Genomic DNA, 12,328 nt, shown 5'->3' on the forward strand with positions numbered 1-12,328 from the left:
AGACAAACATCTGCAGCAACGGCAGCAACAGCAGCGCTTGACAGCGAGCGGGCGAGTTATCCGAGTGTGGCAACACTTTTAGAATTCGAAATGACCCAAAGGGTGGTGCAGAGCGCAAAGCGCAAAGCGCCACTGTACCGGCCCTCCAAGTTGTGGCAATTAGCATTAAAACACAAAAACTTGACTGCAGTTTGCAAACAAACAAAACCAGAGTCTCTGCCGCCCGCCCCCCACTGTCGCCACTGTCCGTAGGCCGGCATGTCGAGGCGAATGACTTGTATATTGGAGCACTTGGCGCGTACACACACACACACCCATACACACATGGAGAGCTGGACAGGTGTGCAGATGTGCAGGTGTGCAGGAAGCAGAGATAGCCGACCTAAGAGCATACAAATGCGGCGCAATTTGCGGCACAGTGACAACACAAACACAAGAGTGACCAGGAAGGTACAGCCGGAGAAGAGCAATGGGCGCGGAAGGAGGGGAGTGGAGGGGGCAGTACCACTGCCAGTGCCAGTGCCGCGTAAGTCAAACAACGCAACAAAATGAATTATAAAATAACATGCCAACAAAACCAACAACGGAATGGTTCGCCGAGCAATGAGGTAGAATGCAGTGCAAGCAAGGAAGGATATGCCAGAGGGGTGGGCCTTGGTTGAAGTGGCACGGATGGGGCGATGGGTAGGGTAGGCGCCTTGTGCGACGTTAGCCACACAACAAGGAGCAGTAGATGGTAGTAGTGGTGGTGGTGCTGGTGGTGCTGGTGTTGGTGATGGTGGTGATGCCTTGCGCCAACATGAAATTTTTATTTTATTTAAATGTAATTATCTGCTTGAATAAAAAATGCTCATCATGATGAGCAGTGGCGTTGCTAGCAACAAAAAAGAAGAAGAATAAAATAAAAAATAAAATAAAATAAAAAAAAAACCAACAGCCAGGCACATCAAGTGAAACAAAACACACACACTCTGACGCACAGACAGACACACACGAGGCGTGCACACACGAAAAAATCCATTAAAATTGTGCCGGAAATATAACCAAAAAAGAAAAAAAAAACCCAAAAAAAAAGAAAAAAAAGTGAAATAAAAATAAACAACAACAACAAAAAAGGAGAAGCACCAACGCAACAAGAACAACAACGAAAAAACAAAGTTGAAGCGCCCACATCGCTGCAACAGCAGCAACAACAACAACAACAACAGCAACCCACACACACACACACACACACACTCATACACAAAAGCTGTGGAGGACGTTGCATGCTGGACCAGGACTCGGACAGACGCACGGATGGACAGACGGATGCAGATGACGACGTGAGCAGGCGTGGCCTTTTTGTGCTCATTTGCAACGCACTTTGGACAATTTCAGCCGCTGCAGTTTTCGGCCTATGCCGCCGCCTATCGCTGCCCCCTCCCACCCGGTGGTCCTGCCGCCCGTCGCTTGATTATGCACATGCCACCAATGACGTGTTGCCTTTTCGATTTATTTTTCGGGACCCAGAACCAGACTCGGACCCACGCACACTCACGCATGCCGAACATGCTCTCTCCGCACTGGGCTTCTGCATATGCGCACTTTTTTCACCGAATTTCATTTTTTCGCTTTTTTCAAGCACTTGTTTTTTTTTTGGTCCTTTTTGGTGTGAGGGCAGCCGGAAAAATGAAAAACAAAGCTCACAAAAAGGAAGTAAAACAATATAGCAACAACACAGAGCCCGCATTATGTATATGCTGGACTGGAGTTGATGACATAGGCCTACTGTTTGCTAGCAGCGGAGACCAAAACTGCATCACACCCACGCCCCTGGCTCTGCATCCCCGCCCCACAAATATCCGTAGAGTGTGTAACATCGTTGCGGGTTATAATAACATCAACGCGTTCACGTTCACGTTCACGTTCACATTGACGTCGCTCTTTACGGAACCACGATGGCCACGCAACACTCCCAGTACTCCCAACTGCAGAGTGCACGGTAAGACTATCCGTTAATCAGACTATCCGTTAACCATATCGGTTTGTGGTCTATGATTGTTTCTCCTTCTAATTAAGATACCATGTACAGTCCTTGTCCTAATCGTAAGTTGGCAGACAAATAATGGCAATATACACTATAGGTAAAATTTGTCTGAGGTTACGAACAAATTTGAAAAAATAATATGCTCTTTGCGTTCTAAATCTGAAGCATAGCTGAAAATGATATTGAAATATGTGTTTTTGCTGAAATGCCTTTGTATTTCAAATTAATGCATTTCATTAATAAAATAATTAATCGTTAAGTTTATTTAACAAATTTAATGATTGTCCAAGATGGACAGTTTTAAATAAAAACACTTTGCGGATACAAAAAAAAAATATACTATTTGATCAGAAATTTATTAATTGAGTAGAAAATCAGCTCAGTCTCGTAAAGTGAGGAAGAGGGAACTTGACTATTATAAGAAGAACTTAAAGCTTCCTAAGAATTTACCTTAATATTGTAATTTTAATATAAGAATATTTAAACACTGAGGTATGAAGAGCGCTCGGGAATAATCATTCAACATTTAAATGTGGTCTTCATCTATTACCTCAGTCCCTTTAATAATACTCATTAAAAAGTACGGGTATCTACATGTCATTTAAATTAGACTTCTGAGAAATATTTGCTCCACTATCTGTTAGCTGTACAATATCTCTATTGCTTTTACTTGTCAAGACTCCCGAACGGAAAAACAGCTGGTCTAATCGCCACGTTATATTTCTTCCAATACATACTATTCAATTTGCCGGTTAATATGAATTTCTAACTAGCAATATTTTCCAAATTTATAAATTTAAAATAAATTCTTCTCAAATATTCAATTCAATCTTTGATTGTCTTTCAACTTCGAAAGAAGAAAAAGATGAAGATTAGTTAGAAGGAGGCTGAAGAGGTCACACCCCGCTGATATTGCTAATAGATTTATATAAAGTATAAATAATTAAATAAGACTAAGACCTAGTTTAAGCCGTATTTGTATTTTTCTATAAGTTTAATTTAAGTTGTTTTAAATAATAACAGTATAATTAAAGTTTTACATTTATAAAAAAAAAATAATATCCAATAAATTAACGCTGTCGCAACAATTGTGTCTACGGCAGTTACATAATATAGTGAGCCGACTTTGATGAAACTTTAAGTAATAGTGCAGCATATTTATTATATATTATTATTATATATATTACGAAATTTAGCTATTAATAATAGGCATTCGTTTTCTAAAAGTTGATCAGACTAGACGGTTAGCGTTTCGGAAGTAAACCTGCTATTCAAAACTTGTTCACTATTGAGTGATGTACTTCATTTTTAATGCTAGAATCATCTTTCGTGTCTTATAATGAAAACTTTTAAATATTAAGAGTAGAATCGTGTTTCTTGTCTATAATTTTTATTTAAAGCTTGTTTAATACTGAGACTGAATTAATCGTTTCTGCAGGAATCATCTGTTTTGTCATTAAATTCTTACTTTATTAGCCGACTTCAAAAAAGGAGGAGGCTATCGATTCGTCTGTGTTTCTTTTTATATATCCCACTCAATAACATGATAGAACGCTACAGTCGAGCAAGCCCAACAGTAAAATAGCCTGTACTCTCCACAAAACAGAAATATTACAAAAAAAATATTAAAAATTAAATAATTAAACAAGAAAGGAATGCTAAAGTCGAGCAGGCTCAACTCTTAAATACCCTGTACCCTGTACACAAGAAAATAAATTAAACGAATTTAATTAATTAACTAAATTAAATATAAAATATTCCATACATGCATATATACATTTACATTTACATCAGAATCGTGTCTATGCGTGTTTGTGTACTTGTACATATGTATGTATGTGTGCATTGGCATGGCTATATGGCTATAACTTTCTTTCTGATCAACCTATCATAATGAAACTTGGTATTCCAAGAATTACGGGAGTTATAGTAAATCTTGAATAGGGGGGGAGTGAGGAGGGCATCGGGAAAAATGAACAAACTCGTCCTTTCTCGGGCTCCGGAGAATCTGTATACCAAGTTTGGTTATTCTAGCTCTTATACTTTCTGAGATCCATACAGACAGACAGACAGACAGACGGACAGACAGACGGACAGACGGACATGGCTATATCGACTCGGCTTGTCATGCTGATCAAGAATATATATACTTTGTGGGGTCTGCCACGCCTCCTTCTGTGTGTTACATACATTCGCACAAAACTAGTATAGCCTTTCACCCTTTGGGTAAGAGTTGAAATGAATCATTTATGCTGTAATCTTTAATTGCTTACTCCAGGCACATTCCAATCGATGGTTCGATCTATTGAAAAACTATTAACTATTAACAGGAACTATTCCGACGGGGTTTGGGGAGCTCTTTTCTAGGCTTCAGCTCGTCAAGTCCAGAGTGGAGTCGAGGCTTCGAACTCTACCAGTGGCCAAGTGGTGCCCAACACCTAGATATTTTACACAATGGAGGAGAGGGAGCAGAAGGCGAAAAAATAAAAGATAGAAAAGCGACGTGCAAGTGCGAAAAAAATTAACAGCGCGAGTGCTGGAAGCGATTTTAACACACATCGGAACAATCACACGGCTCGTGTTCCACTCGTTTGCATTTGTTGCGGGTGCCGCTGCATTGGGGGCGACGTGGTGGGGTGGTGGGGTGGTGGGGTGGTGGGGTGGCATGCAGATGGGGATGGGGATGTGTATGCTCGTGTGTGTGTGGATGTGGAGTGGAGGGGTGGGAATGCTTTTCAAGTTGCTGTTTTTAGCACAAATTTTGCTTGGCGACTGCCGTGTGGCTGTCTGTGGCTGGCAACGTTTGTCGTCATAATTAAAATCATGTTAGGATGCTTTGAGAGCGCCGCAATTGCAATTGCTGCACTTCCGCGGGCACAACTGCTTTCTGAGTGTGTGTGTGTGTGTGTGTGTGTGCAACGCTTGCAGTTGACAGACGACGAGAAACTCAAAGACACACACACACAATTCACATTTCAAATTCGGATAGACTCGTACATATATACATATATTTGTATACTATATATGTTTAATGTTTACAAAGACAAAGTCAGTTGGGCCGATGCTCGCTTTTTGTGTTGCAGCTTGCAGTTAAATATTAAAACACAACACCAGCAACAGCAACAGCGATAATATCACCAACAGCAACAAAAATGCAACGCTTTTGATGCATAATTGTGTCTTTGATTTTAGTCGCTCTCGTCGCTTTTATCTTTTTTGCTCTTGCCTCTCTATACCCTTGACAAACCGGGTTTCTTAGCTTCACAATAGGGGATGCTATTTTCAGACCCCACGTTATATAGTACAACCCTTCGAAAACCATATCACCCGTTATTATGTGACTTCATTCTAAATCTTAAGATGTGTTCTGAACTTTTTGGAAATCGTAACCATGAGGTGACGAATAATGGTTTGAGAGTAATTAGTTATATACATTGGCTATTGACAGAAATCTGTTAGAAATCCAAATAAAAAAATTTTAAAAAATAAAAAAAAAAATTGAAATAATTACATAAATTGGAACTGCTGCCGAAATGAACATATCGAAGAAGGGTGTGCAAGCGTCTTCATGGAGGATTTGTTTTCTTTTTCCATGTTATTTTTGTGGATTTTTGTTGCAGGCCCCACAGCGACTTATGCGTAATTAAAAAGCGTTTGTGGCATTTACCAACCAATGCGGCAAATGCAAATGCATTGAGCAATGAACGCCCAAAGGCGTACGCCTGCCATCCAAAAACAAAAAACTAGTGAAGGAAAAGAAACTAATGAGAATAACTCTTAGAGGCTGGCATTACATAATTCCGTTCATATTCGTTGTTACTAAACACTTCCCACATTGAAAGCGAAACTCAGAGGAATTAAGAGTCTTACAAAGTTGATTTTCGATTGGAATTTGTCGCGAAATAAATTACTTAGATAAGTAATAAAAATACATAACGAATCAGCTATGATTAATAATTTGTCGATATCTTCCATTTCAATGTGTTCTCTTATTAAATTGGTAGCTCTTAGATATTATTTAATTTTATAAATTTACAGAACGTATTAACTAAAGTTAAAATTCTAAGATATAATTTCCATCTACAAATACCCCGCATTCGTACTTCTGTTTGTTCATGTACCTTGGCGTTTTCCAATTACAATACCTCCCATGCGGTAGTGACTCAAATAGACCCTTTGTCTGTCATGCTAAGTTTTTTTAATCCTATAAAATAGATTCAATGATGCTTAAATGAATATTAATTTATAAGTGGAAAGGGCGGCTTAAAGAGAAGAAGGAGACACGATTATTATTAACATTTATTTAGCATATAGCACATCTATTTAATTTTTTTCTGATCCTGACTACTCTAGTTTATTTTATTAGGATTCATTCTTTAATGTGGAGAAGGACTGCCAGTCGCTAACACACGGATAAAGGAAGGGAAAAAACACAATCTTTTCCTCAATGTACCTAAGTTTTTCAAACAAAATAGAAGAACAAACTGCAACAACTATTTTTTTTTGTAAGCTGCAACATCAAAATTCACATAATTGCTTTTAATTTTTGAAAATGTTGCCTGTTTCTGGCTTTCTACTACAAGGATCGTATTCGATCCAATTCAGGATTTAGAAACAAACAAAGCTCCGTTACGGTTAACTTTTTTGAATTTTGAATACAAGCTCAGTCAGCTGAGTTATATTCCTGTAAATTAATCTATATTATGATGCCCCCATTAATATTGTTGTGAACAGATCTACCTTAAGACTTGCCTCCTTTAGTGCAACGAAAATGCTAATTAATCTACCAGATTGGTGTTGCTTCTGTCCCGAATGCTTTCCAAACCATCTGGAAACGCTAGACAAATAGAAGGTAGATGGGCCACACAGATTTATAGAGCAACTAAGATACACTCTTTCTCTTAATAGGTTTCTAGATATTCACCCTCGAGTCTATTATAAAATGCAAACCGTTCTATGAGCCTATCCCTTTTCGTGGGGACATCCACATGTGATTTTCTTTTATTTAAATTCAGCTTGGATCAAGGTGCAATAATTAATTCCCATCCTGCCTGTAGGAGGCGTTTAAAAGCGCATTTTGTCAAAGTGAATACTTCGTGCAATATTTTTGATTGGGTCCATTTGCAGCCATTTTTAAGTCTTGTTCAAAATAGAGTTTCCAAAATAAATCAGAGCCCGGATATGGCAAGTGTGCCTTTAGGGTTGCCTAATTGCCCGATTCTAGCCGGCATTGTTGCTACTAATGGCTTCTGGTCAGGCGCTTTGACGGTCGCAGAATCCATGGAAACTAATGCCCATACGTGTACATGCATAATAAAATATGTGTAAATATATGCATAGTCGTACATTTATTTAGCCATGTACAAGTATGCCGTATGATGTGTTGTGGGTAATGCGAAAAGGGTCCATTGCGCTAAGCTGCGCCCCCTCCCACCCACTACTTAATATCTGTCAAATTCAACCCTAAAACATGTGGCCATGGTCGTAGTTACCGTCGCGGCTTTATTTATTTATTTGTTTTTTTTTTTTTTTTTTCAACAACAACAATTTTTTTGCTGCTGCTGCTGCTGCCCAAATTTTTAGGCACAAGCGCCATTAAAAATAATGCCAAAGCTGCTGTTGCTACTGACCCCCGCGCCCGCCTCCGCTCCCGCGCCCACCCCTTTGGGGTAGTTGGGGCAACTGGGCAGCGAGAACAACGGCAACGATGAATGTGCCATAAAAACTTTTACATTAAAATTCCAAACAATCGCCGCTAGTCACCTTATCTAAAACGAGCTACGGCTGGTCGCGACCAAATGGCCAATGGTGGCGCGGTGAAGGGGTGAAGGGGTGAAGGGGTGGAGAGATGGAGGGCTGGAGGGGGGATAGATTGGTGGAGGGAGAGAAAGGGGGGGCAGTGCCACACCTTTGGCGCGCATCAAAATCGGCAATACAATGAAGCAAATCCCTTCGTTATTTTATTTTGTTTTTTATTTATTTTGTTGTTGTTGTTTTTTTTTTTGCACCAAGTACACGAGCTGGTTGGGAGGTCCTGGTCCTGCCTTTTTATTTGGCGTTTTTTATTTAATGTGCGCATTTCACACATGTCGAGAGCGACGGCGACGGCCCAACTTTTTATCGATCTGCTGCATAATAATGAAATGATGAGCGTGGGGGCGTATGCGGGCGGAGGCTCGCGCCTGTGTGTTTGTGCCTGCTCTTGGACCGGGGCCGGTGCCGGGGCCGGGGCTGAGGCTGGGGCTGTGCTCGGGTTCGCAAAATATATGCCTAGAGCAGCGCCCGCGTCAATGTTTGCCAAGCGTTGGCTGCGGTCGGCAAAACAACAACAACGAGAAGAGCGCCAAAAAAAAAAACGCACAAACTCTACAAAAAAAGAAGAGGAAAAGGAGTAAAACCCAAAACCCAAGTGATTAATTCAACATATTCATATGTGCGTAGCAACCCGTCGAGCTTCACGTAATGAGCACAACATTTTCAGCCGAATTCGAGCAGCCAACAGAAATGCGGAAAAGCATGAGCGGTGGCGGTGGTGGCGTCGGATGCTACCAAAAACCCTGCCACATAACTGACAGCATAGATTTAAGCCACGGGATGGGGCAGGTGGACACTTTTGGGTGGCCGTAGCCTGGCTGCTATGGTCAGTGAAAAATGAGCGGCGGCTGTGCTGTGCTGTTTCGTCTCTGACGACCGCAGCTACTTTCTAATTAAGCGTGTTTAGTTGTCGCGGGAGCTACCCCAGCGGACACCGGGGTTCTAATGATGGGGGCCAAAGCCGAAGCCAAAGCCGAGGCCGAAACCGTTGTCTGTCGACGCCGGACGCTCAGCTAAAGATATGTCAGCGGCAGAAGTTACTGGATGGTCTGTATGGTCTGGATGGTGGTGGCTGCATGACTGCGCGTTATGTTTTGGGTGTTTGGACTTTTTATATTTTACAGTTGCTACTGCTGCTGCTGCTGTTGTTGTTGTTGTTGTTGTTGTTGTTGTATGGCTGTTGTGGGGACTGCGGCGGAAGTGCACACGCATGTCTAAAATATCTAAATCGCCCGCACATGTATACAATATATACATATATGTATGCTTATATATAGACACAACTGTGAACCCTTTTTGTTTTGACGTTTCTGCTGAAAATGATGTTGGCGAAAAAAGTTTCTAATGAAAACTCCCAAAAAAAAATGACGGCAAAAACGCACGAGAATACAAAAATAAGTGTAATGTGGGTTGACCCCCCGAACCACGACTTGGGCATGATCCCCAACCCCTAAGAAGGCTTTGCTCATTACACAACATAAATATGCACATGAATATGCAAATAAAGCATGTGCCACTGTGTGTGAGTGTGTGTGTATTTGCGTGTGTATTTGTGTGCATGTCTGTTTGTTTAAGCAGCTACACAGACGCCACGCTGACGTGCAACATCATAATCATAATCGTCATCATCATCATCATCGTCATCATTGCAGCTACTCTACTTCACTTAAACCCAACCTACCACTATGTGGCCTCCTAATGGCTGGCATATTAGTCGCAGAAACCCCTAAACAGCGATGGTGCAATCACTTGCATCCCTTAATAGCTCTGCCCCCTCCTCCCACACCCACACCCACACCCACTCGCACACCCACTCCCACACAAGCCCAGACAACTTTGGCAACTGCATTGCCAGGAACTTACATCACGTAGCCAGCCACACGGCGGGCCATCGCTTACGTCGCAGTTGGTGTAGTTCAAGTGCAGTAACGCCAACGCCAACGCATACGACGTCGCGACGTCAGCAGCAAGGGCAGCGACGCCAACGCCAACGCCAACGTCAGTGTCAACGTCAACGTCAACATCCACATCAAGGGATGCTGATGCTGCATACAAATGTGGCACATGCACAAGTACAAAAACAAAAGCCGAACAAAAGCTTTAGCCTACCATCTTTGTCAGCACCTTCCGGCTCGCTCCATTCCTCCTTGCTCCTTGCTCCCTCTTCCCTGCCCCTGACCCGTCCTGGCCCGGCCCGGCCCGGCCCGTCTTGGCACAGCCCGTGCCGTCCCGCCGCCATGTCCTAGCCCGTGCACTTCACAACACAACACTTCACTCACTTCATTTCACTTTTCACAACTTCCACGCACGGCGCGTGCTTCAGTTTCTTTGGCATTCTTCTTGCCTTGTTTACCCCCCACACAGATTTATTTTTATCGCAATTTCTATGACGTACTGAGCCTGCACCCGGCCGCCGCACAGTGCATCATCTCCTGGACGATGAAACAAAAACCTACCTCTTAATATAAGTGGAAACTTTCTCCAGCATTCATTCTCCTCCAACATCAAGTTATTACGAGCGAGAATTCTGTAAAATATTTGCTAAGAATCAATAAGTATCTTAAGCTGAAACTAATGTTTAGAATATAGTCTGGGTATCAAAAGATACTAAATACACTGCTTAAGGCTAAGTTCTATCAAACTAAATCTAATTACCTCATTTGATAGCTGGGTCTGAAGGAGCTTTAAGAGAAATTCCACCATTATTTAAGCATAAACAATTTAATAGCAATTTAATTAAGCAAACAATAGAAATTACAAATAAAGTTATATTCATATGTTCGTATAATTCTTAGTTAACAATTCGAAATCGTCGCTTATTTGCTTATTGCTGCGTGCATTAAAAAAATAAAAGAAATTTGTTGTACTTTTTTTTTTAGAAATGTAAGCCTACGCCCACGAAAATCACCATGAAAATGCAATCACTAGTGCAGTGATAATAATAAATACCGATTTTTTAAATAAATTATTGCATTGAAATTGTAGGAAGAACACCCAATAACAGCTTATTGTGATCGAATCGAATAGCTAATAGAGATTGAGCAGCAATTGTCAATTGTATTGAACTTATTTAACAAAAGAAAAATGTCTGTTAGGGTCAGTGTAGTAAGTCTATTACAAAGGCATCTGATTTTCTATTATCCAGTCAAAACCTCCTGACGTTTAGTCCAGTCGAAGTTAAAGAAATTCAGATGAAAGCGCATTTTTCAAACATCAGGAGTGGCCTGAAACCTCTTAACTATTTCCTGTTAGCTGATCTAGACTTTTAACAAATTAAATTCGTGCTATAATAATTTTTGAATTAATCGAAATCAGCTGCAATTCCCAATATTTAGCAGGAAGATGTCCAGCCATACTGAGAGGCTTCTCAACCGACACACTAGGAATACTAATTTGAACATATTTTTACAATATTTATTATAATTTATTATTATATTACAATATTTATTCGAAATGTTAGGTATTGGTCTTCTGGTCAGTTTCTTTTCGCAGCACCTTCAAACAAGTTTTTAATATGTTATGCCATCAACAAAATGAATATTCGCATAGTCAGACAAGTTCTTGTTTTCGATTAAACATTCGTTAATTTTCATAAATTTCAAAAAAAAATTGATTAATTTGCTGTTATCACGCACTATTCGATTGAATAACTTTCGGATATTGAAAACTTTCGAGCTGAAATGAAATGTAATCGTGATTTGGAGATGCCATGATTTTCATCCATCCATTCCGACAAAATATTCAACACACTGTGCACCGTTCTTTGCCAGAGATCGCTATTTCAAGAGCACACCAGACGTCATCATCATCCATGTGCTCGTTGTCGACGTGTCGTTGTCGTTGCCGCAAACTTTTTGTTTTGTTGCATTGACAAATTTTTCTTTTGTGCAACTGACCCCCAACCCCGAGCCGTACAATGAGACGGACGCTGAGACTGAGACCGAGACCGAGCCGCCATCCAAGCGGAGTGCCTTCGTTACCACCACTACTGGGCTGTGGAAGCCTCCATGCGAGTACAGATGTACTTGTGTTTGTACTTTGACATTCATTAGCTTTGTTCCTTTCCTTTTCTGCCATGCAAATTACTTAGACGTATGCAATTTTTGCTTCTTCTTTTTTTCTTTTTTGTTATACTACCCACACCCCCATTGTTTTACTTTCTATGCTTAGTTTTGCCAGCGGGCCTCAGTCCCTATCCTCTCTGCTCTCCCTTTCTGGAGTTGGCAGTCAATTGTGATTCCCTGGAAGCGTTTCTCGCCGCGTCCAAGAGAACTGCAAATAAAGTGCGCCGGTTAGAAAATGTACCCGTACCAGTATTCAAGGGTCGTGATAGAGAGCACCACACTACGATGTAGGACTTCGGTCCAACCCGATAGCTGACATATACATACATACATACATACATACGTGTTCATAAGCATACACACATCTGTGTATGTGTAAACACACACCGTCCGTGTAGAGATTGAAGTGCTTGCAATAGATTCG

The sequence above is a fragment of the Scaptodrosophila lebanonensis genome, unplaced genomic scaffold, assembly GCF_003285725.1.
Source record: "Scaptodrosophila lebanonensis strain 11010-0011.00,11010-0021.00 unplaced genomic scaffold, SlebRS2 tig00000089-arrow-pilon, whole genome shotgun sequence".
NCBI classification, from domain to species: Eukaryota; Metazoa; Arthropoda; class Insecta; order Diptera; family Drosophilidae; genus Scaptodrosophila; species Scaptodrosophila lebanonensis.